Genomic DNA, 27,970 nt, shown 5'->3' on the forward strand with positions numbered 1-27,970 from the left:
CTATTATTAAAAGAAAAAAGCCACAACGCTGGTGGCCACCACGCCCGCTGCGGCTGCTAAGAGTGATAGCGGTAAGACTGAGAATACTAGGATTTTGCAAGGCCTAAAGAGTGCAAGAGAGAAAGTGAATGTAAAAGAAGCAAGTGTGCAGTGTAAAAAGTGAATGTAAAAATGGCATAGAGGAGAGTGACCCCTGCTGGTGGAAGTGAGGAAAAGCAAAAGCCTACAGCACCTGGTATTCCCAGGCGGTCTCCCATCCAAGTACTAACCAGGCCCGACCCTGCTTAGCTTCCGAGATCAGACGAGATTGGGCGTGTTCAGGGTGGTGTGGCCGTAGGCAGAGACAGACTTCTCACTTACTCCTCTTCTACTTTGCAGCCTGGCTGCTGGCAGCCCTTTGCACTACTTCACGCTAGACCTTTTTCTTCACTTTTTGCCTTCTCTTAAGGGAACTTCATACTCCAACAGGAGCAGTGCAAGAGCTGGGGGCGGCCCTTATACCCACAGGTGTTGTTCAGCAACCAGTCACAGGCCGCAGCCGCCCTCTTTCAAAAGGGCTGGGCGCAAGGTCTGCGCAGGGCTAAGAAACCATCCCGGGGGTGAAAGAAAGAGCAAGCTGGACCAGAGCCCATTGTCCAGTAGTCGGCTAAGAAAGAAGTTGAGATGGTTGCCCGTGCCTGGAAGCGAAGCTGCTTTTCAGTCAGCTTCTCTTTTCTTAGGGCACGTTGTCTGCAAAGATGTTCAGCCTGTGTTGCCCTGTAAATTGGTCTGCAGGTTACTAGCTATGGCTTCCAGCCCGGCGGGAGGCCCAGATACTATGGAAATGAAGCCTGCTATTATTAAAAGTAAAAAGCCACAACGCTGGTGGCCACCACGCCCGCTGCGGCTGCTAAGAGTGATAGCGGTAAGACTGAGAATACTAGGATTTTGCAAGGCCTAAAGAGTGCAAGAGAGAAAGCGAATGTAAAAGAAGCAAGTGTGCAGTGTAAAAAGTGAATGTAAAAATGGCATAGAGGAGAGTGACCCCTGCTGGTGGAAGTGAGGAAAAGCAAAAGCCTACAGCACCTGGTATTCCCAGGCGGTCTCCCATCCAAGTACTAACCAGGCCCGACCCTGCTTAGCTTCCGAGATCAGACGAGATCGGGCGTGTTCAGACGAGATCGGGCGTGTTCAGGGTGGTGTGGCCGTAGGCAGAGAAAGGCTTCTCACTTACTCCTCTTCTACTTTGCAGCCTGGCTGCTGGCAGCCCTTTGCACTACTTCACGCTAGACCTTTTTCTTCACTTTTTGCCTTCTCTTAAGGGAACTTCATACTCCAACAGGAGCAGTGCAAGAGCTGGGGGCGGCCCTTATACCCACAGGTGTTGTTCAGCAACCAGTCACAGGCCGCAGCCGCCCTCTTTCAAAAGGGCTGGGCGCAAGGTCTGCGCAGGGCTAAGAAACCATCCCGGGGGTGAAAGAAAGAGCAAGCTGGACCAGAGCCCATTGTCCAGGAGTCGGCTAAGGAAGAAGTTGAGATGGTTGCCCGTGCCTGGAAGCGAAGCTGCTTTTCAGTCAGCTTCTCTTTTCTTAGGGCACGTTGTCTGCAAAGATGTTCAGCCTGTGTTGCCCTGTAAATTGGTCTGCAGGTTACTAGCTATGGCTTCCAGCCCGGCGGGAGGCCCAGATACTATGGAAATGAAGCCTGCTATTATTAAAAGTAAAAAGCCACAACGCTGGTGGCCACCACGCCCGCTGCGGCTGCTAAGAGTGATAGCGGTAAGACTGAGAATACTAGGATTTTGCAAGGCCTAAAGAGTGCAAGAGAGAAAGCGAATGTAAAAGAAGCAAGTGTGCAGTGTAAAAAGTGAATGTAAAAATGGCATAGAGGAGAGTGACCCCTGCTGGTGGAAGTGAGGAAAAGCAAAAGCCTACAGCACCTGGTATTCCCAGGCGGTCTCCCATCCAAGTACTAACCAGGCCCGACCCTGCTTAGCTTCCGAGATCAGACGAGATCGGGCGTGTTCAGGGTGGTGTGGCCGTAGGCGGAGACAAACTTCTCACTTACTCCTCTTCTACTTTGCAGCCTGGCTGCTGGCAGCTCTTTGCACTACTTCACGCTAGACCTTTTTGTTCACTTTTTGCCTTCTCTTAAGGGAACTTCATACTCCAACAGGAGCAGTGCAAGAGCTGGGGCGGCCCTTATACCCACAGGTGTTGTTCAGCAACCAGTCACAGGCCGCAGCCGCCCTCTTTCAAAAGGGCTGGGCGCAAGGTCTGCGCAGGGCTAAGAAACCATCCCGGGGGTGAAAGAAAGAGCAAGCTGGACCAGAGCCCATTGTCCAGGAGTCGGCTAAGGAAGAAGTTGAGATGGTTGCCCGTGCCTGGAAGCGAAGCTGCTTTTCAGTCAGCTTCTCTTTTCTTAGGGCACGTTGTCTGCAAAGATGTTCAGCCTGTGTTGCCCTGTAAATTGGTCTGCAGGTTACTAGCTATGGCTTCCAGCCCGGCGGGAGGCCCAGATACTATGGAAATGAAGCCTGCTATTATTAAAAGTAAAAAGCCACAACGCTGGTGGCCACCACGCCCGCTGCGGCTGCTAAGAGTGATAGCGGTAAGACTGAGAATACTAGGATTTTGCAAGGCCTAAAGAGTGCAAGAGAGAAAGCGAATGTAAAAGAAGCAAGTGTGCAGTGTAAAAAGTGAATGTAAAAATGGCATAGAGGAGAGTGACCCCTGCTGGTGGAAGTGAGGAAAAGCAAAAGCCTACAGCACCTGGTATTCCCAGGCGGTCTCCCATCCAAGTACTAACCAGGCCCGACCCTGCTTAGCTTCCGAGATCAGACGTGTTCAGGGTGGTGTGGCCGTAGGCGGAGACAAACTTCTCACTTACTCCTCTTCTACTTTGCAGCCTGGCTGCTGGCAGCTCTTTGCACTACTTCACGCTAGACCTTTTTCTTCACTTTTTGCCTTCTCTTAAGGGAACTTCATACTCCAACAGGAGCAGTGCAAGAGCTGGGGGCGGCCCTTATACCCACAGGTGTTGTTCAGCAACCAGTCACAGGCCGCAGCCGCCCTCTTTCAAAAGGGCTGGGCGCAAGGTCTGCGCAGGGCTAAGAAACCATCCCGGGGGTGAAAGAAAGAGCAAGCTGGACCAGAGCCCATTGTCCAGGAGTCGGCTAAGGAAGAAGTTGAGATGGTTGCCCGTGCCTGGAAGCGAAGCTGCTTTTCAGTCAGCTTCTCTTTTCTTAGGGCGCGTTGTCTGCAAAGATGTTCAGCCTGTGTTGCCCTGTAAATTGGTCTGCAGGTTACTAGCTATGGCTTCCAGCCCGGCGGGAGGCCCAGATACTATGGAAATGAAGCCTGCTATTATTAAAAGTAAAAAGCCACAACGCTGGTGGCCACCACGCCCGCTGCGGCTGCTAAGAGTGATAGCGGTAAGACTGAGAATACTAGGATTTTGCAAGGCCTAAAGAGTGCAAGAGAGAAAGCGAATGTAAAAGAAGCAAGTGTGCAGTGTAAAAAGTGAATGTAAAAATGGCATAGAGGAGAGTGACCCCTGCTGGTGGAAGTGAGGAAAAGCAAAAGCCTACAGCACCTGGTATTCCCAGGCGGTCTCCCATCCAAGTACTAACCAGGCCCGACCCTGCTTAGCTTCCGAGATCAGACGAGATCGGGCGTGTTCAGGGTGGTGTGGCCGTAGGCAGAGACTGGCTTCTCACTTACTCCTCTTCTACTTTGCAGCCTGGCTGCTGGCAGCTCTTTGCACTACTTCACGCTAGACCTTCTTCTTCACTTTTTACCTTCTCTTAAGGGAACTTCATACTCCAACAGGAGCAGTGCAAGAGCTGGGGGGCGGCCCTTATACCCACAGGTGTTGTTCAGCAACCAGTCACAGGCCGCAGCCGCCCTCTTTCAAAAGGGCTGGGCGCAAGGTCTGCGCAGGGCTAAGAAACCATCCTGGGGGTGAAAGAAAGAGCAAGCTGGACCAGAGCCCATTGTCCAGTAGTCGGCTAAGGAAGAAGTTGAGATGGTTGCCCGTGCCTGGAAGCGAAGCTGCTTTTCAGTCAGCTTCTCTTTTCTTAGGGCGCGTTGTCTGCAAAGATGTTCAGCCTGTGTTGCCCTGTAAATTGGTCTGCAGGTTACTAGCTATGGCTTCCAGCCCGGCGGGAGGCCCAGATACTATGGAAATGAAGCCTGCTATTATTAAAAGAAAAAAGCCACAACGCTGGTGGCCACCACGCCCGCTGCGGCTGCTAAGAGTGATAGCGGTAAGACTGAGAATACTAGGATTTTGCAAGGCCTAAAGAGTGCAAGAGAGAAAGCGAATGTAAAAGAAGCAAGTGTGCAGTGTAAAAAGTGAATGTAAAAATGGCATAGAGGAGAGTGACCCCTGCTGGTGGAAGTGAGGAAAAGCAAAAGCCTACAGCACCTGGTATTCCCAGGCGGTCTCCCATCCAAGTACTAACCAGGCCCGACCCTGCTTAGCTTCCGAGATCAGACGAGTTCGGGCGTGTTCAGGGTGGTGTGGCCGTAGGCAGAGACAGGTTTCTCACTTACTCCTCTTCTACTTTGCAGCCTGGCTGCTGGCAGCCCTTTGCACTACTTCACGCTAGACCTTTTTCTTCACTTTTTGCCTTCTCTTAAGGGAACTTCATACTCCAACAGGAGCAGTGCAAGAGCTGGGGGCGGCCCTTATACCCACAGGTGTTGTTCAGCAACCAGTCACAGGCCGCAGCCGCCCTCTTTCAAAAGGGCTGGGCGCAAGGTCTGCGCAGGGCTAAGAAACCATCCCGGGGGTGAAAGAAAGAGCAAGCTGGACCAGAGCCCATTGTCCAGTAGTCGGCTAAGGAAGAAGTTGAGATGGTTGCCCGTGCCTGGAAGCGAAGCTGCTTTTCAGTCAGCTTCTCTTTTCTTAGGGCGCGTTGTCTGCAAAGATGTTCAGCCTGTGTTGCCCTGTAAATTGGTCTGCAGGTTACTAGCTATGGCTTCCAGCCCGGCGGGAGGCCCAGATACTATGGAAATGAAGCCTGCTATTATTAAAAGAAAAAAGCCACAACGCTGGTGGCCACCACGCCCGCTGCGGCTGCTAAGAGTGATAGCGGTAAGACTGAGAATACTAGGATTTTGCAAGGCCTAAAGAGTGCAAGAGAGAAAGCGAATGTAAAAGAAGCAAGTGTGCAGTGTAAAAAGTGAATGTAAAAATGGCATAGAGGAGAGTGACCCCTGCTGGTGGAAGTGAGGAAAAGCAAAAGCCTACAGCACCTGGTATTCCCAGGCGGTCTCCCATCCAAGTACTAACCAGGCCCGACCCTGCTTAGCTTCCGAGATCAGACGAGATTGGGCGTGTTCAGGGTGGTGTGGCCGTAGGCAGAGACAGGCTTCTCACTTACTCCTCTTCTACTTTGCAGCCTGGCTGCTGGCAGCTCTTTGCACTACTTCACGCTAGACCTTTTTCTTCACTTTTTGCCTTCTCTTAAGGGAACTTCATACTCCAACAGGAGCAGTGCAAGAGCTGGGGGCGGCCCTTATACCCACAGGTGTTGTTCAGCAACCAGTCACAGGCCGCAGCCGCCCTCTTTCAAAAGGGCTGGGCGCAAGGTCTGCGCAGGGCTAAGAAACCATCCCGGGGGTGAAAGAAAGAGCAAGCTGGACCAGAGCCCATTGTCCAGGAGTCGGCTAAGGAAGAAGTTGAGATGGTTGCCCGTGCCTGGAAGCGAAGCTGCTTTTCAGTCAGCTTCTCTTTTCTTAGGGCGCGTTGTCTGCAAAGATGTTCAGCCTGTGTTGCCCTGTAAATTGGTCTGCAGGTTACTAGCTATGGCTTCCAGCCCGGCGGGAGGCCCAGATACTATGGAAATGAAGCCTGCTATTATTAAAAGTAAAAAGCCACAACGCTGGTGGCCACCACGCCCGCTGCGGCTGCTAAGAGTGATAGCGGTAAGACTGAGAATACTAGGATTTTGCAAGGCCTAAAGAGTGCAAGAGAGAAAGCGAATGTAAAAGAAGCAAGTGTGCAGTGTAAAAAGTGAATGTAAAAATGGCATAGAGGAGAGTGACCCCTGCTGGTGGAAGTGAGGAAAAGCAAAAGTCTACAGCACCTGGTATTCCCAGGCGGTCTCCCATCCAAGTACTAACCAGGCCCGACCCTGCTTAGCTTCCGAGATCAGACGAGATTGGGCGTGTTCAGGGTGGTGTGGCCGTAGGCAGAGACAGACTTCTCACTTACTCCTCTTCTACTTTGCAGCCTGGCTGCTGGCAGCTCTTTGCACTACTTCACGCTAGACCTTTTTCTTCACTTTTTGCCTTCTCTTAAGGGAACTTCATACTCCAACAGGAGCAGTGCAAGAGCTGGGGGCGGCCCTTATACCCACAGGTGTTGTTCAGCAACCAGTCACAGGCCGCAGCCGCCCTCTTTCAAAAGGGCTGGGCGCAAGGTCTGCGCAGGGCTAAGAAACCATCCCGGGGGTGAAAGAAAGAGCAAGCTGGACCAGAGCCCATTGTCCAGTAGTCGGCTAAGGAAGAAGTTGAGATGGTTGCCCGTGCCTGGAAGCGAAGCTGCTTTTCAGTCAGCTTCTCTTTTCTTAGGGCGCGTTGTCTGCAAAGATGTTCAGCCTGTGTTGCCCTGTAAATTGGTCTGCAGGTTACTAGCTATGGCTTCCAGCCCGGCGGGAGGCCCAGATACTATGGAAATGAAGCCTGCTATTATTAAAAGTAAAAAGCCACAACGCTGGTGGCCACCACGCCCGCTGCGGCTGCTAAGAGTGATAGCGGTAAGACTGAGAATACTAGGATTTTGCAAGGCCTAAAGAGTGCAAGAGAGAAAGCGAATGTAAAAGAAGCAAGTGTGCAGTGTAAAAAGTGAATGTAAAAATGGCATAGAGGAGAGTGACCCCTGCTGGTGGAAGTGAGGAAAAGCAAAAGCCTACAGCACCTGGTATTCCCAGGCGGTCTCCCATCCAAGTACTAACCAGGCCCGACCCTGCTTAGTTTCCGAGATCAGACGAGATCGGGCGTGTTCAGGGTGGTGTGGCCGTAGGCGGAGACAAACTTCTCACTTACTCCTCTTCTACTTTGCAGCCTGGCTGCTGGCAGCTCTTTGCACTACTTCACGCTAGACCTTTTTGTTCACTTTTTGCCTTCTCTTAAGGGAACTTCATACTCCAACAGGAGCAGTGCAAGAGCTGGGGCGGCCCTTATACCCACAGGTGTTGTTCAGCAACCAGTCACAGGCCGCAGCCGCCCTCTTTCAAAAGGGCTGGGCGCAAGGTCTGCGCAGGGCTAAGAAACCATCCCGGGGGTGAAAGAAAGAGCAAGCTGGACCAGAGCCCATTGTCCAGGAGTCGGCTAAGGAAGAAGTTGAGATGGTTGCCCGTGCCTGGAAGCGAAGCTGCTTTTCAGTCAGCTTCTCTTTTCTTAGGGCACGTTGTCTGCAAAGATGTTCAGCCTGTGTTGCCCTGTAAATTGGTCTGCAGGTTACTAGCTATGGCTTCCAGCCCGGCGGGAGGCCCAGATACTATGGAAATGAAGCCTGCTATTATTAAAAGTAAAAAGCCACAACGCTGGTGGCCACCACGCCCGCTGCGGCTGCTAAGAGTGATAGCGGTAAGACTGAGAATACTAGGATTTTGCAAGGCCTAAAGAGTGCAAGAGAGAAAGCGAATGTAAAAGAAGCAAGTGTGCAGTGTAAAAAGTGAATGTAAAAATGGCATAGAGGAGAGTGACCCCTGCTGGTGGAAGTGAGGAAAAGCAAAAGCCTACAGCACCTGGTATTCCCAGGCGGTCTCCCATCCAAGTACTAACCAGGCCCGACCCTGCTTAGCTTCCGAGATCAGACGTGTTCAGGGTGGTGTGGCCGTAGGCGGAGACAAACTTCTCACTTACTCCTCTTCTACTTTGCAGCCTGGCTGCTGGCAGCTCTTTGCACTACTTCACGCTAGACCTTTTTCTTCACTTTTTGCCTTCTCTTAAGGGAACTTCATACTCCAACAGGAGCAGTGCAAGAGCTGGGGGCGGCCCTTATACCCACAGGTGTTGTTCAGCAACCAGTCACAGGCCGCAGCCGCCCTCTTTCAAAAGGGCTGGGCGCAAGGTCTGCGCAGGGCTAAGAAACCATCCCGGGGGTGAAAGAAAGAGCAAGCTGGACCAGAGCCCATTGTCCAGGAGTCGGCTAAGGAAGAAGTTGAGATGGTTGCCCGTGCCTGGAAGCGAAGCTGCTTTTCAGTCAGCTTCTCTTTTCTTAGGGCGCGTTGTCTGCAAAGATGTTCAGCCTGTGTTGCCCTGTAAATTGGTCTGCAGGTTACTAGCTATGGCTTCCAGCCCGGCGGGAGGCCCAGATACTATGGAAATGAAGCCTGCTATTATTAAAAGTAAAAAGCCACAACGCTGGTGGCCACCACGCCCGCTGCGGCTGCTAAGAGTGATAGCGGTAAGACTGAGAATACTAGGATTTTGCAAGGCCTAAAGAGTGCAAGAGAGAAAGCGAATGTAAAAGAAGCAAGTGTGCAGTGTAAAAAGTGAATGTAAAAATGGCATAGAGGAGAGTGACCCCTGCTGGTGGAAGTGAGGAAAAGCAAAAGCCTACAGCACCTGGTATTCCCAGGCGGTCTCCCATCCAAGTACTAACCAGGCCCGACCCTGCTTAGCTTCCGAGATCAGACGAGATCGGGCGTGTTCAGGGTGGTGTGGCCGTAGGCAGAGACTGGCTTCTCACTTACTCCTCTTCTACTTTGCAGCCTGGCTGCTGGCAGCTCTTTGCACTACTTCACGCTAGACCTTCTTCTTCACTTTTTACCTTCTCTTAAGGGAACTTCATACTCCAACAGGAGCAGTGCAAGAGCTGGGGGGCGGCCCTTATACCCACAGGTGTTGTTCAGCAACCAGTCACAGGCCGCAGCCGCCCTCTTTCAAAAGGGCTGGGCGCAAGGTCTGCGCAGGGCTAAGAAACCATCCTGGGGGTGAAAGAAAGAGCAAGCTGGACCAGAGCCCATTGTCCAGTAGTCGGCTAAGGAAGAAGTTGAGATGGTTGCCCGTGCCTGGAAGCGAAGCTGCTTTTCAGTCAGCTTCTCTTTTCTTAGGGCGCGTTGTCTGCAAAGATGTTCAGCCTGTGTTGCCCTGTAAATTGGTCTGCAGGTTACTAGCTATGGCTTCCAGCCCGGCGGGAGGCCCAGATACTATGGAAATGAAGCCTGCTATTATTAAAAGAAAAAAGCCACAACGCTGGTGGCCACCACGCCCGCTGCGGCTGCTAAGAGTGATAGCGGTAAGACTGAGAATACTAGGATTTTGCAAGGCCTAAAGAGTGCAAGAGAGAAAGCGAATGTAAAAGAAGCAAGTGTGCAGTGTAAAAAGTGAATGTAAAAATGGCATAGAGGAGAGTGACCCCTGCTGGTGGAAGTGAGGAAAAGCAAAAGCCTACAGCACCTGGTATTCCCAGGCGGTCTCCCATCCAAGTACTAACCAGGCCCGACCCTGCTTAGCTTCCGAGATCAGACGAGTTCGGGCGTGTTCAGGGTGGTGTGGCCGTAGGCAGAGACAGGTTTCTCACTTACTCCTCTTCTACTTTGCAGCCTGGCTGCTGGCAGCCCTTTGCACTACTTCACGCTAGACCTTTTTCTTCACTTTTTGCCTTCTCTTAAGGGAACTTCATACTCCAACAGGAGCAGTGCAAGAGCTGGGGGCGGCCCTTATACCCACAGGTGTTGTTCAGCAACCAGTCACAGGCCGCAGCCGCCCTCTTTCAAAAGGGCTGGGCGCAAGGTCTGCGCAGGGCTAAGAAACCATCCCGGGGGTGAAAGAAAGAGCAAGCTGGACCAGAGCCCATTGTCCAGTAGTCGGCTAAGGAAGAAGTTGAGATGGTTGCCCGTGCCTGGAAGCGAAGCTGCTTTTCAGTCAGCTTCTCTTTTCTTAGGGCGCGTTGTCTGCAAAGATGTTCAGCCTGTGTTGCCCTGTAAATTGGTCTGCAGGTTACTAGCTATGGCTTCCAGCCCGGCGGGAGGCCCAGATACTATGGAAATGAAGCCTGCTATTATTAAAAGAAAAAAGCCACAACGCTGGTGGCCACCACGCCCGCTGCGGCTGCTAAGAGTGATAGCGGTAAGACTGAGAATACTAGGATTTTGCAAGGCCTAAAGAGTGCAAGAGAGAAAGCGAATGTAAAAGAAGCAAGTGTGCAGTGTAAAAAGTGAATGTAAAAATGGCATAGAGGAGAGTGACCCCTGCTGGTGGAAGTGAGGAAAAGCAAAAGCCTACAGCACCTGGTATTCCCAGGCGGTCTCCCATCCAAGTACTAACCAGGCCCGACCCTGCTTAGCTTCCGAGATCAGACGAGATTGGGCGTGTTCAGGGTGGTGTGGCCGTAGGCAGAGACAGGCTTCTCACTTACTCCTCTTCTACTTTGCAGCCTGGCTGCTGGCAGCTCTTTGCACTACTTCACGCTAGACCTTTTTCTTCACTTTTTGCCTTCTCTTAAGGGAACTTCATACTCCAACAGGAGCAGTGCAAGAGCTGGGGGCGGCCCTTATACCCACAGGTGTTGTTCAGCAACCAGTCACAGGCCGCAGCCGCCCTCTTTCAAAAGGGCTGGGCGCAAGGTCTGCGCAGGGCTAAGAAACCATCCCGGGGGTGAAAGAAAGAGCAAGCTGGACCAGAGCCCATTGTCCAGGAGTCGGCTAAGGAAGAAGTTGAGATGGTTGCCCGTGCCTGGAAGCGAAGCTGCTTTTCAGTCAGCTTCTCTTTTCTTAGGGCGCGTTGTCTGCAAAGATGTTCAGCCTGTGTTGCCCTGTAAATTGGTCTGCAGGTTACTAGCTATGGCTTCCAGCCCGGCGGGAGGCCCAGATACTATGGAAATGAAGCCTGCTATTATTAAAAGTAAAAAGCCACAACGCTGGTGGCCACCACGCCCGCTGCGGCTGCTAAGAGTGATAGCGGTAAGACTGAGAATACTAGGATTTTGCAAGGCCTAAAGAGTGCAAGAGAGAAAGCGAATGTAAAAGAAGCAAGTGTGCAGTGTAAAAAGTGAATGTAAAAATGGCATAGAGGAGAGTGACCCCTGCTGGTGGAAGTGAGGAAAAGCAAAAGTCTACAGCACCTGGTATTCCCAGGCGGTCTCCCATCCAAGTACTAACCAGGCCCGACCCTGCTTAGCTTCCGAGATCAGACGAGATTGGGCGTGTTCAGGGTGGTGTGGCCGTAGGCAGAGACAGACTTCTCACTTACTCCTCTTCTACTTTGCAGCCTGGCTGCTGGCAGCTCTTTGCACTACTTCACGCTAGACCTTTTTCTTCACTTTTTGCCTTCTCTTAAGGGAACTTCATACTCCAACAGGAGCAGTGCAAGAGCTGGGGGCGGCCCTTATACCCACAGGTGTTGTTCAGCAACCAGTCACAGGCCGCAGCCGCCCTCTTTCAAAAGGGCTGGGCGCAAGGTCTGCGCAGGGCTAAGAAACCATCCCGGGGGTGAAAGAAAGAGCAAGCTGGACCAGAGCCCATTGTCCAGTAGTCGGCTAAGGAAGAAGTTGAGATGGTTGCCCGTGCCTGGAAGCGAAGCTGCTTTTCAGTCAGCTTCTCTTTTCTTAGGGCGCGTTGTCTGCAAAGATGTTCAGCCTGTGTTGCCCTGTAAATTGGTCTGCAGGTTACTAGCTATGGCTTCCAGCCCGGCGGGAGGCCCAGATACTATGGAAATGAAGCCTGCTATTATTAAAAGTAAAAAGCCACAACGCTGGTGGCCACCACGCCCGCTGCGGCTGCTAAGAGTGATAGCGGTAAGACTGAGAATACTAGGATTTTGCAAGGCCTAAAGAGTGCAAGAGAGAAAGCGAATGTAAAAGAAGCAAGTGTGCAGTGTAAAAAGTGAATGTAAAAATGGCATAGAGGAGAGTGACCCCTGCTGGTGGAAGTGAGGAAAAGCAAAAGCCTACAGCACCTGGTATTCCCAGGCGGTCTCCCATCCAAGTACTAACCAGGCCCGACCCTGCTTAGTTTCCGAGATCAGACGAGATCGGGCGTGTTCAGGGTGGTGTGGCCGTAGGCGGAGACAAACTTCTCACTTACTCCTCTTCTACTTTGCAGCCTGGCTGCTGGCAGCTCTTTGCACTACTTCACGCTAGACCTTTTTCTTCACTTTTTGCCTTCTCTTAAGGGAACTTCATACTCCAACAGGAGCAGTGCAAGAGCTGGGGGCGGCCCTTATACCCACAGGTGTTGTTCAGCAACCAGTCACAGGCCGCAGCCGCCCTCTTTCAAAAGGGCTGGGCGCAAGGTCTGAGCACGGCTAAGAAACCATCCCGGGGGTGAAAGAAAGAGCAAGCTGGACCAGAGCCCATTGTCCAGGAGTCGGCTAAGGAAGAAGTTGAGATGGTTGCCCGTGCCTGGAAGCGAAGCTGCTTTTCAGTCAGCTTCTCTTTTCTTAGGGCACGTTGTCTGCAAAGATGTTCAGCCTGTGTTGCCCTGTAAATTGGTCTGCAGGTTACTAGCTATGGCTTCCAGCCCGGCGGGAGGCCCAGATACTATGGAAATGAAGCCTGCTATTATTAAAAGTAAAAAGCCACAACGCTGGTGGCCACCACGCCCGCTGCGGCTGCTAAGAGTGATAGCGGTAAGACTGAGAATACTAGGATTTTGCAAGGCCTAAAGAGTGCAAGAGAGAAAGCGAATGTAAAAGAAGCAAGTGTGCAGTGTAAAAAGTGAATGTAAAAATGGCATAGAGGAGAGTGACCCCTGCTGGTGGAAGTGAGGAAAAGCAAAAGGAAAAGGAAAAGCACCTGGTATTCCCAGGCGGTCTCCCATCCAAGCACTAACCAGGCCCCACCCTGCTTAGCTTCCGAGATCAGACGAGATCGGGCGTGTTCAGGGTGGTGTGGCCGTAGGCAGAGACAGGCTTCTCACTTACTCCTCTTCTACTTTGCAGCCTGGCTGCTGGCAGCTCTTTGCACTACTTCACGCTAGACCTTTTTCTTCACTTTTTGCCTTCTCTTAAGGGAACTTCATACTCCAACAGGAGCAGTGCAAGAGCTGGGGGCGGCCCTTATACCCACAGGTGTTGTTCAGCAACCAGTCACAGGCCGCAGCCGCCCTCTTTCAAAAGGGCTGGGCGCAAGGTCTGCGCAGGGCTAAGAAACCATCCCGGGGGTGAAAGAAAGAGCAAGCTGGACCAGAGCCCATTGTCCAGGAGTCGGCTAAGGAAGAAGTTGAGATGGTTGCCCGTGCCTGGAAGCGAAGCTGCTTTTCAGTCAGCTTCTCTTTTCTTAGGGCACGTTGTCTGCAAAGATGTTCAGCCTGTGTTGCCCTGTAAATTGGTCTGCAGGTTACTAGCTATGGCTTCCAGCCCGGCGGGAGGCCCAGATACTATGGAAATGAAGACTGCTATTATTAAAAGTAAAAAGCCACAACGCTGGTGGCCACCACGCCCGCTGCGGCTGCTAAGAGTGATAGCGGTAAGACTGAGAATACTAGGATTTTGCAAGGCCTAAAGAGTGCAAGAGAGAAAGCGAATGTAAAAGAAGCAAGTGTGCAGTGTAAAAAGTGAATGTAAAAATGGCATAGAGGAGAGTGACCCCTGCTGGTGGAAGTGAGGAAAAGCAAAAGCCTACAGCACCTGGTATTCCCAGGCGGTCTCCCATCCAAGTACTAACCAGGCCCGACCCTGCTTAGCTTCCGAGATCAGACGTGTTCAGGGTGGTGTGGCCGTAGGCGGAGACAAACTTCTCACTTACTCCTCTTCTACTTTGCAGCCTGGCTGCTGGCAGCTCTTTGCACTACTTCACGCTAGACCTTTTTCTTCACTTTTTGCCTTCTCTTAAGGGAACTTCATACTCCAACAGGAGCAGTGCAAGAGCTGGGGGCGGCCCTTATACCCACAGGTGTTGTTCAGCAACCAGTCACAGGCCGCAGCCGCCCTCTTTCAAAAGGGCTGGGCGCAAGGTCTGCGCAGGGCTAAGAAACCATCCCGGGGGTGAAAGAAAGAGCAAGCTGGACCAGAGCCCATTGTCCAGGAGTCGGCTAAGGAAGAAGTTGAGATGGTTGCCCGTGCCTGGAAGCGAAGCTGCTTTTCAGTCAGCTTCTCTTTTCTTAGGGCGCGTTGTCTGCAAAGATGTTCAGCCTGTGTTGCCCTGTAAATTGGTCTGCAGGTTACTAGCTATGGCTTCCAGCCCGGCGGGAGGCCCAGATACTATGGAAATGAAGCCTGCTATTATTAAAAGTAAAAAGCCACAACGCTGGTGGCCACCACGCCCGCTGTGGCTGCTAAGAGTGATAGCGGTAAGACTGAGAATACTAGGATTTTGCAAGGCCTAAAGAGTGCAAGAGAGAAAGCGAATGTAAAAGAAGCAAGTGTGCAGTGTAAAAAGTGAATGTAAAAATGGCATAGAGGAGAGTGACCCCTGCTGGTGGAAGTGAGGAAAAGCAAAAGCCTACAGCACCTGGTATTCCCAGGCGGTCTCCCATCCAAGTACTAACCAGGCCCGACCCTGCTTAGCTTCCGAGATCAGACGAGATCGGGCGTGTTCAGGGTGGTGTGGCCGTAGGCAGAGACAGGCTTCTCACTTACTCCTCTTCTACTTTGCAGCCTGGCTGCTGGCAGCCCTTTGCACTACTTCACGCTAGACCTTTTTCTTCACTTTTTGCCTTCTCTTAAGGGAACTTCATACTCCAACAGGAGCAGTGCAAGAGCTGGGGCGGCCCTTATACCCACAGGTGTTGTTCAGCAACCAGTCACAGGCCGCAGCCGCCCTCTTTCAAAAGGGCTGGGCGCAAGGTCTGCGCAGGGCTAAGAAACCATCCTGGGGGTGAAAGAAAGAGCAAGCTGGACCAGAGCCCATTGTCCAGGAGTCGGCTAAGGAAGAAGTTGAGATGGTTGCCCGTGCCTGGAAGCGAAGCTGCTTTTCAGTCAGCTTCTCTTTTCTTAGGGCGCGTTGTCTGCAAAGATGTTCAGCCTGTGTTGCCCTGTAAATTGGTCTGCAGGTTACTAGCTATGGCTTCCAGCCCGGCGGGAGGCCCAGATACTATGGAAATGAAGCCTGCTATTATTAAAAGTAAAAAGCCACAACGCTGGTGGCCACCACGCCCGCTGCGGCTGCTAAGAGTGATAGCGGTAAGACTGAGAATACTAGGATTTTGCAAGGCCTAAAGAGTGCAAGAGAGAAAGCGAATGTAAAAGAAGCAAGTGTGCAGTGTAAAAAGTGAATGTAAAAATGGCATAGAGGAGAGTGACCCCTGCTGGTGGAAGTGAGGAAAAGCAAAAGCCTACAGCACCTGGTATTCCCAGGCGGTCTCCCATCCAAGTACTAACCAGGCCCGACCCTGCTTAGCTTCCGAGATCAGACGTGTTCAGGGTGGTGTGGCCGTAGGCGGAGACAAACTTCTCACTTACTCCTCTTCTACTTTGCAGCCTGGCTGCTGGCAGCTCTTTGCACTACTTCACGCTAGACCTTTTTCTTCACTTTTTGCCTTCTCTTAAGGGAACTTCATACTCCAACAGGAGCAGTGCAAGAGCTGGGGGCGGCCCTTATACCCACAGGTGTTGTTCAGCAACCAGTCACAGGCCGCAGCCGCCCTCTTTCAAAAGGGCTGGGCGCAAGGTCTGCGCAGGGCTAAGAAACCATCCCGGGGGTGAAAGAAAGAGCAAGCTGGACCAGAGCCCATTGTCCAGGAGTCGGCTAAGGAAGAAGTTGAGATGGTTGCCCGTGCCTGGAAGCGAAGCTGCTTTTCAGTCAGCTTCTCTTTTATTAGGGCGCGTTGTCTGCAAAGATGTTCAGCCTGTGTTGCCCTGTAAATTGGTCTGCAGGTTACTAGCTATGGCTTCCAGCCCGGCGGGAGGCCCAGATACTATGGAAATGAAGCCTGCTATTATTAAAAGTAAAAAGCCACAACGCTGGTGGCCACCACGCCCGCTGCGGCTGCTAAGAGTGATAGCGGTAAGACTGAGAATACTAGGATTTTGCAAGGCCTAAAGAGTGCAAGAGAGAAAGCGAATGTAAAAGAAGCAAGTGTGCAGTGTAAAAAGTGAATGTAAAAATGGCATAGAGGAGAGTGACCCCTGCTGGTGGAAGTGAGGAAAAGCAAAAGCCTACAGCACCTGGTATTCCCAGGCGGTCTCCCATCCAAGTACTAACCAGGCTCGACCCTGCTTAGCTTCCGAGATCAGACGAGATCGGGCGTGTTCAGGGTGGTGTGGCCATAGGCGGAGACAAATTTCTCACTTACTCCTCTTCTACTTTGCAGCCTGGCTGCTGGCAGCCCTTTGCACTACTTCACGCTAGACCTTTTTCTTCACTTTTTGCCTTCTCTTAAGGGAACTTCATACTCCAACAGGAGCAGTGCAAGAGCTGGGGGCGGCCCTTATACCCACAGGTGTTGTTCAGCAACCAGTCACAGGCCGCAGCCGCCCTCTTTCAAAAGGGCTGGGCGCAAGGTCTGCGCAGGGCTAAGAAACCATCCCGGGGGTGAAAGAAAGAGCAAGCTGGACCAGAGCCCATTGTCCAGGAGTCGGCTAAGGAAGAAGTTGAGATGGTTGCCCGTGCCTGGAAGCGAAGCTGCTTTTCAGTCAGCTTCTCTTTTCTTAGGGCACGTTGTCTGCAAAGATGTTCAGCCTGTGTTGCCCTGTAAATTGGTCTGCAGGTTACTAGCTATGGCTTCCAGCCCGGCGGGAGGCCCAGATACTATGGAAATGAAGCCTGCTATTATTAAAAGTAAAAAGCCACAACGCTGGTGGCCACCACGCCCGCTGCGGCTGCTAAGAGTGATAGCGGTAAGACTGAGAATACTAGGATTTTGCAAGGCCTAAAGAGTGCAAGAGAGAAAGCGAATGTAAAAGAAGCAAGTGTGCAGTGTAAAAAGTGAATGTAAAAATGGCATAGAGGAGAGTGACCCCTGCTGGTGGAAGTGAGGAAAAGCAAAAGCCTACAGCACCTGGTATTCCCAGGCGGTCTCCCATCCAAGTACTAACCAGGCCCGACCCTGCTTAGCTTCCGAGTTCAGGCGTGTTCAGGGTGGTGTGGCCGTAGGCAGAGACAGGCTTCTCACTTACTCCTCTTCTACTTTGCAGCCTGGCTGCTGGCAGCCCTTTGCACTACTTCACGCTAGACCTTCTTCTTCACTTTTTGCCTTCTCTTAAGGGAACTTCATACTCCAACAGGAGCAGTGCAAGAGCTGGGGGGCGGCCCTTATACCCACAGGTGTTGTTCAGCAACCAGTCACAGGCCGCAGCCGCCCTCTTTCAAAAGGGCTGGGCGCAAGGTCTGCGCAGGGCTAAGAAACCATCCCGGGGGTGAAAGAAAGAGCAAGCTGGACCAGAGCCCATTGTCCAGGAGTCGGCTAAGGAAGAAGTTGAGATGGTTGCCCGTGCCTGGAAGCGAAGCTGCTTTTCAGTCAGCTTCTCTTTTCTTAGGGCACGTTGTCTGCAAAGATGTTCAGCCTGTGTTGCCCTGTAAATTGGTCTGCAGGTTACTAGCTATGGCTTCCAGCCCGGCGGGAGGCCCAGATACTATGGAAATGAAGCCTGCTATTATTAAAAGTAAAAAGCCACAACGCTGGTGGCCACCACGCCCGCTGCGGCTGCTAAGAGTGATAGCGGTAAGACTGAGAATACTAGGATTTTGCAAGGCCTAAAGAGTGCAAGAGAGAAAGCGAATGTAAAAGAAGCAAGTGTGCAGTGTAAAAAGTGAATGTAAAAATGGCATAGAGGAGAGTGACCCCTGCTGGTGGAAGTGAGGAAAAGCAAAAGCCTACAGCACCTGGTATTCCCAGGCGGTCTCCCATCCAAGTACTAACCAGGCCCAACCCTGCTTAGCTTCCGAGATCAGACGAGATCGGGCGTGTTCAGGGTGGTGTGGCCGTAGGCAGAGACAGGCTTCTCACTTACTCCTCTTCTACTTTGCAGCCTGGCTGCTGGCAGCCCTTTGCACTACTTCACGCTAGACCTTCTTCTTCACTTTTTGCCTTCTCTTAAGGGAACTTCATACTCCAACAGGAGCAGTGCAAGAGCTGGGGGCGGCCCTTATACCCACAGGTGTTGTTCAGCAACCAGTCACAGGCCGCAGCCGCCCTCTTTCAAAAGGGCTGGGCGCAAGGTCTGCGCAGGGCTAAGAAACCATCCCGGGGGTGAAAGAAAGAGCAAGCTGGACCAGAGCCCATTGTCCAGTAGTCGGCTAAGGAAGAAGTTGAGATGGTTGCCCGTGCCTGGAAGCGAAGCTGCTTTTCAGTCAGCTTCGCTTTTCTTAGGGCGCGTTGTCTGCAAAGATGTTCAGCCTGTGTTGCCCTGTAAATTGGTCTGCAGGTTACGAGCTATGGCTTCCAGTCCGGCGGGAGGCCCAGATACTATGGAAATGAAGCCTGCTATTATTAAAAGAAAAAAGCCACAACGCTGGTGGCCACCACGCCCGCTGCGGCTGCTAAGAGTGATAGCGGTAAGACTGAGAATACTAGGATTTTGCAAGGCCTAAAGAGTGCAAGAGAGAAAGCGAATGTAAAAGAAGCAAGTGTGCAGTGTAAAAAGTGAATGTAAAAATGGCATAGAGGAGAGTGACCCCTGCTGGTGGAAGTGAGGAAAAGCAAAAGCCTACAGCACCTGGTATTCCCAGGCGGTCTCCCATCCAAGTACTAACCAGGCCCGACCCTGCTTAGCTTCCGAGATCAGACGAGATCGGGCGTGTTCAGGGTGGTGTGGCCGTAGGCAGAGACAGGCTTCTCACTTACTCCTCTTCTACTTTGCAGCCTGGCTGCTGGCAGCCCTTTGCACTACTTCACGCTAGACCTTTTTCTTCACTTTTTGCCTTCTCTTAAGGGAACTTCATACTCCAACAGGAGCAGTGCAAGAGCTGGGGGCGGCCCTTATACCCACAGGTGTTGTTCAGCAACCAGTCACAGGCCGCAGCCGCCCTCTTTCAAAAGGGCTGGGCGCAAGGTCTGCGCAGGGCTAAGAAACCATCCCGGGGGTGAAAGAAAGAGCAAGCTGGACCAGAGCCCATTGTCCAGGAGTCGGCTAAGGAAGAAGTTGAGATGGTTGCCCGTGCCTGGAAGCGAAGCTGCTTTTCAGTCAGCTTCTCTTTTCTTAGGGCGCGTTGTCTGCAAAGATGTTCAGCCTGTGTTGCCCTGTAAATTGGTCTGCAGGTTACTAGCTATGGCTTCCAGCCCGGCGGGAGGCCCAGATACTATGGAAATGAAGCCTGCTATTATTAAAAGTAAAAAGCCACAACGCTGGTGGCCACCACGCCCGCTGCGGCTGCTAAGAGTGATAGCGGTAAGACTGAGAATACTAGGATTTTGCAAGGCCTAAAGAGTGCAAGAGAGAAAGCGAATGTAAAAGAAGCAAGTGTGCAGTGTAAAAAGTGAATGTAAAAATGGCATAGAGGAGAGTGACCCCTGCTGGTGGAAGTGAGGAAAAGCAAAAGCCTACAGCACCTGGTATTCCCAGGCGGTCTCCCATCCAAGTACTAACCAGGCCCGACCCTGCTTAGCTTCCGAGATCAGACGAGATCGGGCGTGTTCAGGGTGGTGTGGCCGTAGGCAGAGACAGGCTTCTCACTTACTCCTCTTCTACTTTGCAGCCTGGCTGCTGGCAGCTCTTTGCACTACTTCACGCTAGACCTTCTTCTTCACTTTTTGCCTTCTCTTAAGGGAACTTCATACTCCAACAGGAGCAGTGCAAGAGCTGGGGGGCGGCCCTTATACCCACAGGTGTTGTTCAGCAACCAGTCACAGGCCGCAGCCGCCCTCTTTCAAAAGGGCTGGGCGCAAGGTCTGCGCAGGGCTAAGAAACCATCCCGGGGGTGAAAGAAAGAGCAAGCTGGACCAGAGCCCATTGTCCAGTTGTCGGCTAAGGAAGAAGTTGAGATGGTTGCCCGTGCCTGGAAGCGAAGCTGCTTTTCAGTCAGCTTCTCTTTTCTTAGGGCGCGTTGTCTGCAAAGATGTTCAGCCTGTGTTGCCCTGTAAATTGGTCTGCAGGTTACTAGCTATGGCTTCCAGCCCGGCGGGAGGCCCAGATACTATGGAAATGAAGCCTGCTATTATTAAAAGTAAAAAGCCACAACGCTGGTGGCCACCACGCCCGCTGCGGCTGCTAAGAGTGATAGCGGTAAGACTGAGAATACTAGGATTTTGCAAGGCCTAAAGAGTGCAAGAGAGAAAGCGAATGTAAAAGAAGCAAGTGTGCAGTGTAAAAAGTGAATGTAAAAATGGCATAGAGGAGAGTGACCCCTGCTGGTGGAAGTGAGGAAAAGCAAAAGCCTACAGCACCTGGTATTCCCAGGCGGTCTCCCATCCAAGTACTAACCAGGCCCGACCCTGCTTAGCTTCCGAGATCAGACGAGATCGGGCGTGTTCAGGGTGGTGTGGCCGTAGGCAGAGACAGGCTTCTCACTTACTCCTCTTCTACTTTGCAGCCTGGCTGCTGGCAGCTCTTTGCACTACTTCACGCTAGACCTTTTTCTTCACTTTTTGCCTTCTCTTAAGGGAACTTCATACTCCAACAGGAGCAGTGCAAGAGCTGGGGGCGGCCCTTATACCCACAGGTGTTGTTCAGCAACCAGTCACAGGCCGCAGCCGCCCTCTTTCAAAAGGGCTGGGCGCAAGGTCTGCGCAGGGCTAAGAAACCATCCCGGGGGTGAAAGAAAGAGCAAGCTGGACCAGAGCCCATTGTCCAGGAGTCGGCTAAGGAAGAAGTTGAGATGGTTGCCCGTGCCTGGAAGCGAAGCTGCTTTTCAGTCAGCTTCTCTTTTCTTAGGGCACGTTGTCTGCAAAGATGTTCAGCCTGTGTTGCCCTGTAAATTGGTCTGCAGGTTACTAGCTATGGCTTCCAGCCCGGCGGGAGGCCCAGATACTATGGAAATGAAGCCTGCTATTATTAAAAGTAAAAAGCCACAACGCTGGTGGCCACCACGCCCGCTGCGGCTGCTAAGAGTGATAGCGGTAAGACTGAGAATACTAGGATTTTGCAAGGCCTAAAGAGTGCAAGAGAGAAAGCGAATGTAAAAGAAGCAAGTGTGCAGTGTAAAAAGTGAATGTAAAAATGGCATAGAGGAGAGTGACCCCTGCTGGTGGAAGTGAGGAAAAGCAAAAGCCTACAGCACCTGGTATTCCCAGACGGTCTCCCATCCAAGTACTAACCTGGCCCGACCCTGCTTAGCTTCCGAGATCAGACGAGATCGGGCGTGTTCAGGGTGGTGTGGCCGTAGGCAGAGACAGGCTTCTCACTTACTCCTCTTCTACTTTGCAGCCTGGCTGCTGGCAGCTCTTTGCACTACTTCACGCTAGACCTTCTTCTTCACTTTTTGCCTTCTCTTAAGGGAACTTCATACTCCAACAGGAGCAGTGCAAGAGCTGGGGTGCGGCCCTTATACCCACAGGTGTTGTTCAGCAACCAGTCACAGGCCGCAGCCGCCCTCTTTCAAAAGGGCTGGGCGCAAGGTCTGCGCAGGGCTAAGAAACCATCCCGGGGGTGAAAGAAAGAGCAAGCTGGACCAGAGCCCATTGTCCAGTAGTCGGCTAAGGAAGAAGTTGAGATGGTTGCCCGTGCCTGGAAGCGAAGCTGCTTTTCAGTCAGCTTCTCTTTTCTTAGGGCGCGTTGTCTGCAAAGATGTTCAGCCTGTGTTGCCCTGTAAATTGGTCTGCAGGTTACTAGCTATGGCTTCCAGCCCGGCGGGAGGCCCAGATACTATGGAAATGAAGCCTGCTATTATTAAAAGTAAAAAGCCACAACGCTGGTGGCCACCACGCCCGCTGCGGCTGCTAAGAGTGATAGCGGTAAGACTGAGAATACTAGGATTTTGCAAGGCCTAAAGAGTGCAAGAGAGAAAGCGAATGTAAAAGAAGCAAGTGTGCAGTGTAAAAAGTGAATGTAAAAATGGCATAGAGGAGAGTGACCCCTGCTGGTGGAAGTGAGGAAAAGCAAAAGCCTACAGCACCTGGTATTCCCAGGCGGTCTCCCATCCAAGTACTAACCAGGCTCGACCCTGCTTAGCTTCCGAGATCAGACGAGATCGGGCGTGTTCAGGGTGGTGTGGCCATAGGCGGAGACAAATTTCTCACTTACTCCTCTTCTACTTTGCAGCCTGGCTGCTGGCAGCCCTTTGCACTACTTCACGCTAGACCTTTTTCTTCACTTTTTGCCTTCTCTTAAGGGAACTTCATACTCCAACAGGAGCAGTGCAAGAGCTGGGGGCGGCCCTTATACCCACAGGTGTTGTTCAGCAACCAGTCACAGGCCGCAGCCGCCCTCTTTCAAAAGGGCTGGGCGCAAGGTCTGCGCAGGGCTAAGAAACCATCCCGGGGGTGAAAGAAAGAGCAAGCTGGACCAGAGCCCATTGTCCAGGAGTCGGCTAAGGAAGAAGTTGAGATGGTTGCCCGTGCCTGGAAGCGAAGCTGCTTTTCAGTCAGCTTCTCTTTTCTTAGGGCACGTTGTCTGCAAAGATGTTCAGCCTGTGTTGCCCTGTAAATTGGTCTGCAGGTTACTAGCTATGGCTTCCAGCCCGGCGGGAGGCCCAGATACTATGGAAATGAAGCCTGCTATTATTAAAAGTAAAAAGCCACAACGCTGGTGGCCACCACGCCCGCTGCGGCTGCTAAGAGTGATAGCGGTAAGACTGAGAATACTAGGATTTTGCAAGGCCTAAAGAGTGCAAGAGAGAAAGCGAATGTAAAAGAAGCAAGTGTGCAGTGTAAAAAGTGAATGTAAAAATGGCATAGAGGAGAGTGACCCCTGCTGGTGGAAGTGAGGAAAAGCAAAAGCCTACAGCACCTGGTATTCCCAGGCGGTCTCCCATCCAAGTACTAACCAGGCCCGACCCTGCTTAGCTTCCGAGTTCAGGCGTGTTCAGGGTGGTGTGGCCGTAGGCAGAGACAGGCTTCTCACTTACTCCTCTTCTACTTTGCAGCCTGGCTGCTGGCAGCTCTTTGCACTACTTCACGCTAGACCTTCTTCTTCACTTTTTGCCTTCTCTTAAGGGAACTTCATACTCCAACAGGAGCAGTGCAAGAGCTGGGGGGCGGCCCTTATACCCACAGGTGTTGTTCAGCAACCAGTCACAGGCCGCAGCCGCCCTCTTTCAAAAGGGCTGGGCGCAAGGTCTGCGCAGGGCTAAGAAACCATCCCGGGGGTGAAAGAAAGAGCAAGCTGGACCAGAGCCCATTGTCCAGGAGTCGGCTAAGGAAGAAGTTGAGATGGTTGCCCGTGCCTGGAAGCGAAGCTGCTTTTCAGTCAGCTTCTCTTTTCTTAGGGCACGTTGTCTGCAAAGATGTTCAGCCTGTGTTGCCCTGTAAATTGGTCTGCAGGTTACTAGCTATGGCTTCCAGCCCGGCGGGAGGCCCAGATACTATGGAAATGAAGCCTGCTATTATTAAAAGTAAAAAGCCACAACGCTGGTGGCCACCACGCCCACTGCGGCTGCTAAGAGTGATAGCGGTAAGACTGAGAATACTAGGATTTTGCAAGGCCTAAAGAGTGCAAGAGAGAAAGCGAATGTAAAAGAAGCAAGTGTGCAGTGTAAAAAGTGAATGTAAAAATGGCATAGAGGAGAGTGACCCCTGCTGGTGGAAGTGAGGAAAAGCAAAAGCCTACAGCACCTGGTATTCCCAGGCGGTCTCCCATCCAAGTACTAACCAGGCCCAACCCTGCTTAGCTTCCGAGATCAGACGAGATCGGGCGTGTTCAGGGTGGTGTGGCCGTAGGCAGAGACAGGCTTCTCACTTACTCCTCTTCTACTTTGCAGCCTGGCTGCTGGCAGCCCTTTGCACTACTTCACGCTAGACCTTCTTCTTCACTTTTTGCCTTCTCTTAAGGGAACTTCATACTCCAACAGGAGCAGTGCAAGAGCTGGGGGCGGCCCTTATACCCACAGGTGTTGTTCAGCAACCAGTCACAGGCCGCAGCCGCCCTCTTTCAAAAGGGCTGGGCGCAAGGTCTGCGCAGGGCTAAGAAACCATCCCGGGGGTGAAAGAAAGAGCAAGCTGGACCAGAGCCCATTGTCCAGTAGTCGGCTAAGGAAGAAGTTGAGATGGTTGCCCGTGCCTGGAAGCGAAGCTGCTTTTCAGTCAGCTTCGCTTTTCTTAGGGCGCGTTGTCTGCAAAGATGTTCAGCCTGTGTTGCCCTGTAAATTGGTCTGCAGGTTACGAGCTATGGCTTCCAGTCCGGCGGGAGGCCCAGATACTATGGAAATGAAGCCTGCTATTATTAAAAGAAAAAAGCCACAACGCTGGTGGCCACCACGCCCGCTGCGGCTGCTAAGAGTGATAGCGGTAAGACTGAGAATACTAGGATTTTGCAAGGCCTAAAGAGTGCAAGAGAGAAAGCGAATGTAAAAGAAGCAAGTGTGCAGTGTAAAAAGTGAATGTAAAAATGGCATAGAGGAGAGTGACCCCTGCTGGTGGAAGTGAGGAAAAGCAAAAGCCTACAGCACCTGGTATTCCCAGGCGGTCTCCCATCCAAGTACTAACCAGGCCCGACCCTGCTTAGCTTCCGAGATCAGACGAGATCGGGCGTGTTCAGGGTGGTGTGGCCGTAGGCAGAGACAGGCTTCTCACTTACTCCTCTTCTACTTTGCAGCCTGGCTGCTGGCAGCCCTTTGCACTACTTCACGCTAGACCTTTTTCTTCACTTTTTGCCTTCTCTTAAGGGAACTTCATACTCCAACAGGAGCAGTGCAAGAGCTGGGGGCGGCCCTTATACCCACAGGTGTTGTTCAGCAACCAGTCACAGGCCGCAGCCGCCCTCTTTCAAAAGGGCTGGGCGCAAGGTCTGCGCAGGGCTAAGAAACCATCCCGGGGGTGAAAGAAAGAGCAAGCTGGACCAGAGCCCATTGTCCAGGAGTCGGCTAAGGAAGAAGTTGAGATGGTTGCCCGTGCCTGGAAGCGAAGCTGCTTTTCAGTCAGCTTCTCTTTTCTTAGGGCGCGTTGTCTGCAAAGATGTTCAGCCTGTGTTGCCCTGTAAATTGGTCTGCAGGTTACTAGCTATGGCTTCCAGCCCGGCGGGAGGCCCAGATACTATGGAAATGAAGCCTGCTATTATTAAAAGTAAAAAGCCACAACGCTGGTGGCCACCACGCCCGCTGCGGCTGCTAAGAGTGATAGCGGTAAGACTGAGAATACTAGGATTTTGCAAGGCCTAAAGAGTGCAAGAGAGAAAGCGAATGTAAAAGAAGCAAGTGTGCAGTGTAAAAAGTGAATGTAAAAATGGCATAGAGGAGAGTGACCCCTGCTGGTGGAAGTGAGGAAAAGCAAAAGCCTACAGCACCTGGTATTCCCAGGCGGTCTCCCATCCAAGTACTAACCAGGCCCGACCCTGCTTAGCTTCCGAGATCAGACGAGATCGGGCGTGTTCAGGGTGGTGTGGCCGTAGGCAGAGACAGGCTTCTCACTTACTCCTCTTCTACTTTGCAGCCTGGCTGCTGGCAGCTCTTTGCACTACTTCACGCTAGACCTTCTTCTTCACTTTTTGCCTTCTCTTAAGGGAACTTCATACTCCAACAGGAGCAGTGCAAGAGCTGGGGGGCGGCCCTTATACCCACAGGTGTTGTTCAGCAACCAGTCACAGGCCGCAGCCGCCCTCTTTCAAAAGGGCTGGGCGCAAGGTCTGCGCAGGGCTAAGAAACCATCCCGGGGGTGAAAGAAAGAGCAAGCTGGACCAGAGCCCATTGTCCAGTTGTCGGCTAAGGAAGAAGTTGAGATGGTTGCCCGTGCCTGGAAGCGAAGCTGCTTTTCAGTCAGCTTCTCTTTTCTTAGGGCGCGTTGTCTGCAAAGATGTTCAGCCTGTGTTGCCCTGTAAATTGGTCTGCAGGTTACTAGCTATGGCTTCCAGCCCGGCGGGAGGCCCAGATACTATGGAAATGAAGCCTGCTATTATTAAAAGTAAAAAGCCACAACGCTGGTGGCCACCACGCCCGCTGCGGCTGCTAAGAGTGATAGCGGTAAGACTGAGAATACTAGGATTTTGCAAGGCCTAAAGAGTGCAAGAGAGAAAGCGAATGTAAAAGAAGCAAGTGTGCAGTGTAAAAAGTGAATGTAAAAATGGCATAGAGGAGAGTGACCCCTGCTGGTGGAAGTGAGGAAAAGCAAAAGCCTACAGCACCTGGTATTCCCAGGCGGTCTCCCATCCAAGTACTAACCAGGCCCGACCCTGCTTAGCTTCCGAGATCAGACGAGATCGGGCGTGTTCAGGGTGGTGTGGCCGTAGGCAGAGACAGGCTTCTCACTTACTCCTCTTCTACTTTGCAGCCTGGCTGCTGGCAGCTCTTTGCACTACTTCACGCTAGACCTTTTTCTTCACTTTTTGCCTTCTCTTAAGGGAACTTCATACTCCAACAGGAGCAGTGCAAGAGCTGGGGGCGGCCCTTATACCCACAGGTGTTGTTCAGCAACCAGTCACAGGCCGCAGCCGCCCTCTTTCAAAAGGGTTGGGCGCAAGGTCTGCGCAGGGCTAAGAAACCATCCTGGGGGTGAAAGAAAGAGCAAGCTGGACCAGAGCCCATTGTCCAGGAGTCGGCTAAGGAAGAAGTTGAGATGGTTGCCCGTGCCTGGAAGCGAAGCTGCTTTTCAGTCAGCTTCTCTTTTCTTAGGGCGCGTTGTCTGCAAAGATGTTCAGCCTGTGTTGCCCTGTAAATTGGTCTGCAGGTTACTAGCTATGGCTTCCAGCCCGGCGGGAGGCCCAGATACTATGGAAATGAAGCCTGCTATTATTAAAAGTAAAAAGCCACAACGCTGGTGGCCACCACGCCCGCTGCGGCTGCTAAGAGTGATAGCGGTAAGACTGAGAATACTAGGATTTTGCAAGGCCTAAAGAGTGCAAGAGAGAAAGCGAATGTAAAAGAAGCAAGTGTGCAGTGTAAAAAGTGAATGTAAAAATGGCATAGAGGAGAGTGACCCCTGCTGGTGGAAGTGAGGAAAAGCAAAAGCCTACAGCACCTGGTATTCCCAGGCGGTCTCCAATCCAAGTACTAACCAGGCCCGACCCTGCTTAGCTTCCGAGATCAGACGAGATCGGGCGTGTTCAGGGTGGTGTGGCCGTAGGCAGAGACAGGCTTCTCACTTACTCCTCTTCTACTTTGCAGCCTGGCTGCTGGCAGCCCTTTGCACTACTTCACGCTAGACCTTTTTCTTCACTTTTTGCCTTCTCTTAAGGGAACTTCATACTCCAACAGGAGCAGTGCAAGAGCTGGGGGCGGCCCTTATACCCACAGGTGTTGTTCAGCAACCAGTCACAGGCCGCAGCCGCCCTCTTTCAAAAGGGCTGGGCGCAAGGTCTGCGCAGGGCTAAGAAACCATCCCGGGGGTGAAAGAAAGAGCAAGCTGGACCAGAGCCCATTGTCCAGTTGTCGGCTAAGGAAGAAGTTGAGATGGTTGCCCGTGCCTGGAAGCGAAGCTGCTTTTCAGTCAGCTTCTCTTTTCTTAGGGCACGTTGTCTGCAAAGATGTTCAGCCTGTGTTGCCCTGTAAATTGGTCTGCAGGTTACTAGCTATGGCTTCCAGCCCGGCGGGAGGCCCAGATACTATGGAAATGAAGCCTGCTATTATTAAAAGTAAAAAGCCACAACGCTGGTGGCCACCACGCCCGCTGCGGCTGCTAAGAGTGATAGCGGTAAGACTGAGAATACTAGGATTTTGCAAGGCCTAAAGAGTGCAAGAGAGAAAGCGAATGTAAAAGAAGCAAGTGTGCAGTGTAAAAAGTGAATGTAAAAATGGCATAGAGGAGAGTGACCCCTGCTGGTGGAAGTGAGGAAAAGCAAAAGCCTACAGCACCTGGTATTCCCAGACGGTCTCCCATCCAAGTACTAACCTGGCCCGACCCTGCTTAGCTTCCGAGATCAGACGAGATCGGGCGTGTTCAGGGTGGTGTGGCCGTAGGCAGAGACAGGCTTCTCACTTACTCCTCTTCTACTTTGCAGCCTGGCTGCTGGCAGCTCTTTGCACTACTTCACGCTAGACCTTCTTCTTCACTTTTTGCCTTCTCTTAAGGGAACTTCATACTCCAACAGGAGCAGTGCAAGAGCTGGGGTGCGGCCCTTATACCCACAGGTGT

At 52.1% G+C, this 27,970-nt stretch overlaps 26 non-coding genes and 8 pseudogenes across 26 annotated transcripts; all 34 read right to left on the minus strand.

Moving 5' to 3' along the window:
- Nucleotides 1–220: 220 nt before the first annotated feature.
- On the minus strand, nt 221–339 carry LOC142190088 (5S ribosomal RNA). Its single transcript, XR_012714023.1, has one exon. It is a non-coding gene; the product is annotated as a 5S ribosomal RNA (ribosomal RNA).
- Nucleotides 340–1,053: 714 nt separating this feature from the next.
- Nucleotides 1,054–1,192, minus strand: LOC142190216 (5S ribosomal RNA; annotated as a pseudogene).
- Nucleotides 1,193–1,906: 714 nt separating this feature from the next.
- On the minus strand, nt 1,907–2,025 carry LOC142191234 (5S ribosomal RNA). The gene has a single exon (XR_012714841.1). It is a non-coding gene; the product is annotated as a 5S ribosomal RNA (ribosomal RNA).
- Nucleotides 2,026–2,738: 713 nt separating this feature from the next.
- LOC142190472 (5S ribosomal RNA) lies at nt 2,739–2,847 on the minus strand (annotated as a pseudogene).
- Nucleotides 2,848–3,561: 714 nt separating this feature from the next.
- On the minus strand, nt 3,562–3,680 carry LOC142191236 (5S ribosomal RNA). Its single transcript, XR_012714843.1, has one exon. It is a non-coding gene; the product is annotated as a 5S ribosomal RNA (ribosomal RNA).
- Nucleotides 3,681–4,395: 715 nt separating this feature from the next.
- On the minus strand, nt 4,396–4,514 carry LOC142189835 (5S ribosomal RNA). Its single transcript, XR_012713786.1, has one exon. It is a non-coding gene; the product is annotated as a 5S ribosomal RNA (ribosomal RNA).
- A 714-nt stretch (nt 4,515–5,228) lies between these two features.
- On the minus strand, nt 5,229–5,347 carry LOC142190089 (5S ribosomal RNA). Its single transcript, XR_012714024.1, has one exon. It is a non-coding gene; the product is annotated as a 5S ribosomal RNA (ribosomal RNA).
- Nucleotides 5,348–6,061: 714 nt separating this feature from the next.
- LOC142190189 (5S ribosomal RNA) lies at nt 6,062–6,180 on the minus strand. The gene has a single exon (XR_012714117.1). It is a non-coding gene; the product is annotated as a 5S ribosomal RNA (ribosomal RNA).
- Nucleotides 6,181–6,894: 714 nt separating this feature from the next.
- Nucleotides 6,895–7,013, minus strand: LOC142189993 (5S ribosomal RNA). Its single transcript, XR_012713934.1, has one exon. It is a non-coding gene; the product is annotated as a 5S ribosomal RNA (ribosomal RNA).
- Nucleotides 7,014–7,726: 713 nt separating this feature from the next.
- Nucleotides 7,727–7,835, minus strand: LOC142190473 (5S ribosomal RNA; annotated as a pseudogene).
- A 714-nt stretch (nt 7,836–8,549) lies between these two features.
- LOC142191237 (5S ribosomal RNA) lies at nt 8,550–8,668 on the minus strand. Its single transcript, XR_012714844.1, has one exon. It is a non-coding gene; the product is annotated as a 5S ribosomal RNA (ribosomal RNA).
- A 715-nt stretch (nt 8,669–9,383) lies between these two features.
- Nucleotides 9,384–9,502, minus strand: LOC142189837 (5S ribosomal RNA). The gene has a single exon (XR_012713788.1). It is a non-coding gene; the product is annotated as a 5S ribosomal RNA (ribosomal RNA).
- A 714-nt stretch (nt 9,503–10,216) lies between these two features.
- Nucleotides 10,217–10,335, minus strand: LOC142190090 (5S ribosomal RNA). The gene has a single exon (XR_012714025.1). It is a non-coding gene; the product is annotated as a 5S ribosomal RNA (ribosomal RNA).
- Nucleotides 10,336–11,049: 714 nt separating this feature from the next.
- On the minus strand, nt 11,050–11,168 carry LOC142190190 (5S ribosomal RNA). The gene has a single exon (XR_012714118.1). It is a non-coding gene; the product is annotated as a 5S ribosomal RNA (ribosomal RNA).
- Nucleotides 11,169–11,882: 714 nt separating this feature from the next.
- Nucleotides 11,883–12,001, minus strand: LOC142189994 (5S ribosomal RNA). Its single transcript, XR_012713935.1, has one exon. It is a non-coding gene; the product is annotated as a 5S ribosomal RNA (ribosomal RNA).
- Nucleotides 12,002–12,722: 721 nt separating this feature from the next.
- LOC142190514 (5S ribosomal RNA) lies at nt 12,723–12,839 on the minus strand (annotated as a pseudogene).
- Nucleotides 12,840–13,553: 714 nt separating this feature from the next.
- Nucleotides 13,554–13,662, minus strand: LOC142190476 (5S ribosomal RNA; annotated as a pseudogene).
- A 714-nt stretch (nt 13,663–14,376) lies between these two features.
- LOC142191238 (5S ribosomal RNA) lies at nt 14,377–14,495 on the minus strand. The gene has a single exon (XR_012714845.1). It is a non-coding gene; the product is annotated as a 5S ribosomal RNA (ribosomal RNA).
- A 713-nt stretch (nt 14,496–15,208) lies between these two features.
- On the minus strand, nt 15,209–15,317 carry LOC142190477 (5S ribosomal RNA; annotated as a pseudogene).
- A 714-nt stretch (nt 15,318–16,031) lies between these two features.
- LOC142190125 (5S ribosomal RNA) lies at nt 16,032–16,150 on the minus strand. Its single transcript, XR_012714056.1, has one exon. It is a non-coding gene; the product is annotated as a 5S ribosomal RNA (ribosomal RNA).
- A 714-nt stretch (nt 16,151–16,864) lies between these two features.
- LOC142190338 (5S ribosomal RNA) lies at nt 16,865–16,973 on the minus strand (annotated as a pseudogene).
- Nucleotides 16,974–17,688: 715 nt separating this feature from the next.
- Nucleotides 17,689–17,807, minus strand: LOC142190604 (5S ribosomal RNA). The gene has a single exon (XR_012714290.1). It is a non-coding gene; the product is annotated as a 5S ribosomal RNA (ribosomal RNA).
- A 714-nt stretch (nt 17,808–18,521) lies between these two features.
- LOC142191240 (5S ribosomal RNA) lies at nt 18,522–18,640 on the minus strand. Its single transcript, XR_012714846.1, has one exon. It is a non-coding gene; the product is annotated as a 5S ribosomal RNA (ribosomal RNA).
- Nucleotides 18,641–19,354: 714 nt separating this feature from the next.
- On the minus strand, nt 19,355–19,473 carry LOC142191241 (5S ribosomal RNA). The gene has a single exon (XR_012714847.1). It is a non-coding gene; the product is annotated as a 5S ribosomal RNA (ribosomal RNA).
- A 715-nt stretch (nt 19,474–20,188) lies between these two features.
- Nucleotides 20,189–20,307, minus strand: LOC142191242 (5S ribosomal RNA). The gene has a single exon (XR_012714848.1). It is a non-coding gene; the product is annotated as a 5S ribosomal RNA (ribosomal RNA).
- Nucleotides 20,308–21,021: 714 nt separating this feature from the next.
- LOC142189723 (5S ribosomal RNA) lies at nt 21,022–21,140 on the minus strand. The gene has a single exon (XR_012713680.1). It is a non-coding gene; the product is annotated as a 5S ribosomal RNA (ribosomal RNA).
- A 715-nt stretch (nt 21,141–21,855) lies between these two features.
- Nucleotides 21,856–21,974, minus strand: LOC142190126 (5S ribosomal RNA). Its single transcript, XR_012714057.1, has one exon. It is a non-coding gene; the product is annotated as a 5S ribosomal RNA (ribosomal RNA).
- A 714-nt stretch (nt 21,975–22,688) lies between these two features.
- Nucleotides 22,689–22,797, minus strand: LOC142190339 (5S ribosomal RNA; annotated as a pseudogene).
- A 715-nt stretch (nt 22,798–23,512) lies between these two features.
- LOC142190703 (5S ribosomal RNA) lies at nt 23,513–23,631 on the minus strand. Its single transcript, XR_012714384.1, has one exon. It is a non-coding gene; the product is annotated as a 5S ribosomal RNA (ribosomal RNA).
- A 714-nt stretch (nt 23,632–24,345) lies between these two features.
- On the minus strand, nt 24,346–24,464 carry LOC142191243 (5S ribosomal RNA). Its single transcript, XR_012714849.1, has one exon. It is a non-coding gene; the product is annotated as a 5S ribosomal RNA (ribosomal RNA).
- A 714-nt stretch (nt 24,465–25,178) lies between these two features.
- On the minus strand, nt 25,179–25,297 carry LOC142191244 (5S ribosomal RNA). Its single transcript, XR_012714850.1, has one exon. It is a non-coding gene; the product is annotated as a 5S ribosomal RNA (ribosomal RNA).
- Nucleotides 25,298–26,012: 715 nt separating this feature from the next.
- Nucleotides 26,013–26,131, minus strand: LOC142191245 (5S ribosomal RNA). Its single transcript, XR_012714852.1, has one exon. It is a non-coding gene; the product is annotated as a 5S ribosomal RNA (ribosomal RNA).
- A 714-nt stretch (nt 26,132–26,845) lies between these two features.
- LOC142190117 (5S ribosomal RNA) lies at nt 26,846–26,964 on the minus strand. The gene has a single exon (XR_012714048.1). It is a non-coding gene; the product is annotated as a 5S ribosomal RNA (ribosomal RNA).
- A 714-nt stretch (nt 26,965–27,678) lies between these two features.
- On the minus strand, nt 27,679–27,797 carry LOC142189724 (5S ribosomal RNA). The gene has a single exon (XR_012713681.1). It is a non-coding gene; the product is annotated as a 5S ribosomal RNA (ribosomal RNA).
- Between the last annotated feature and the right edge of the window lie 173 nt (nt 27,798–27,970).

This window comes from Leptodactylus fuscus, chromosome 1, assembly GCF_031893055.1.
Source record: "Leptodactylus fuscus isolate aLepFus1 chromosome 1, aLepFus1.hap2, whole genome shotgun sequence".
Lineage (NCBI taxonomy): Eukaryota > Metazoa > Chordata > Amphibia > Anura > Leptodactylidae > Leptodactylus > Leptodactylus fuscus.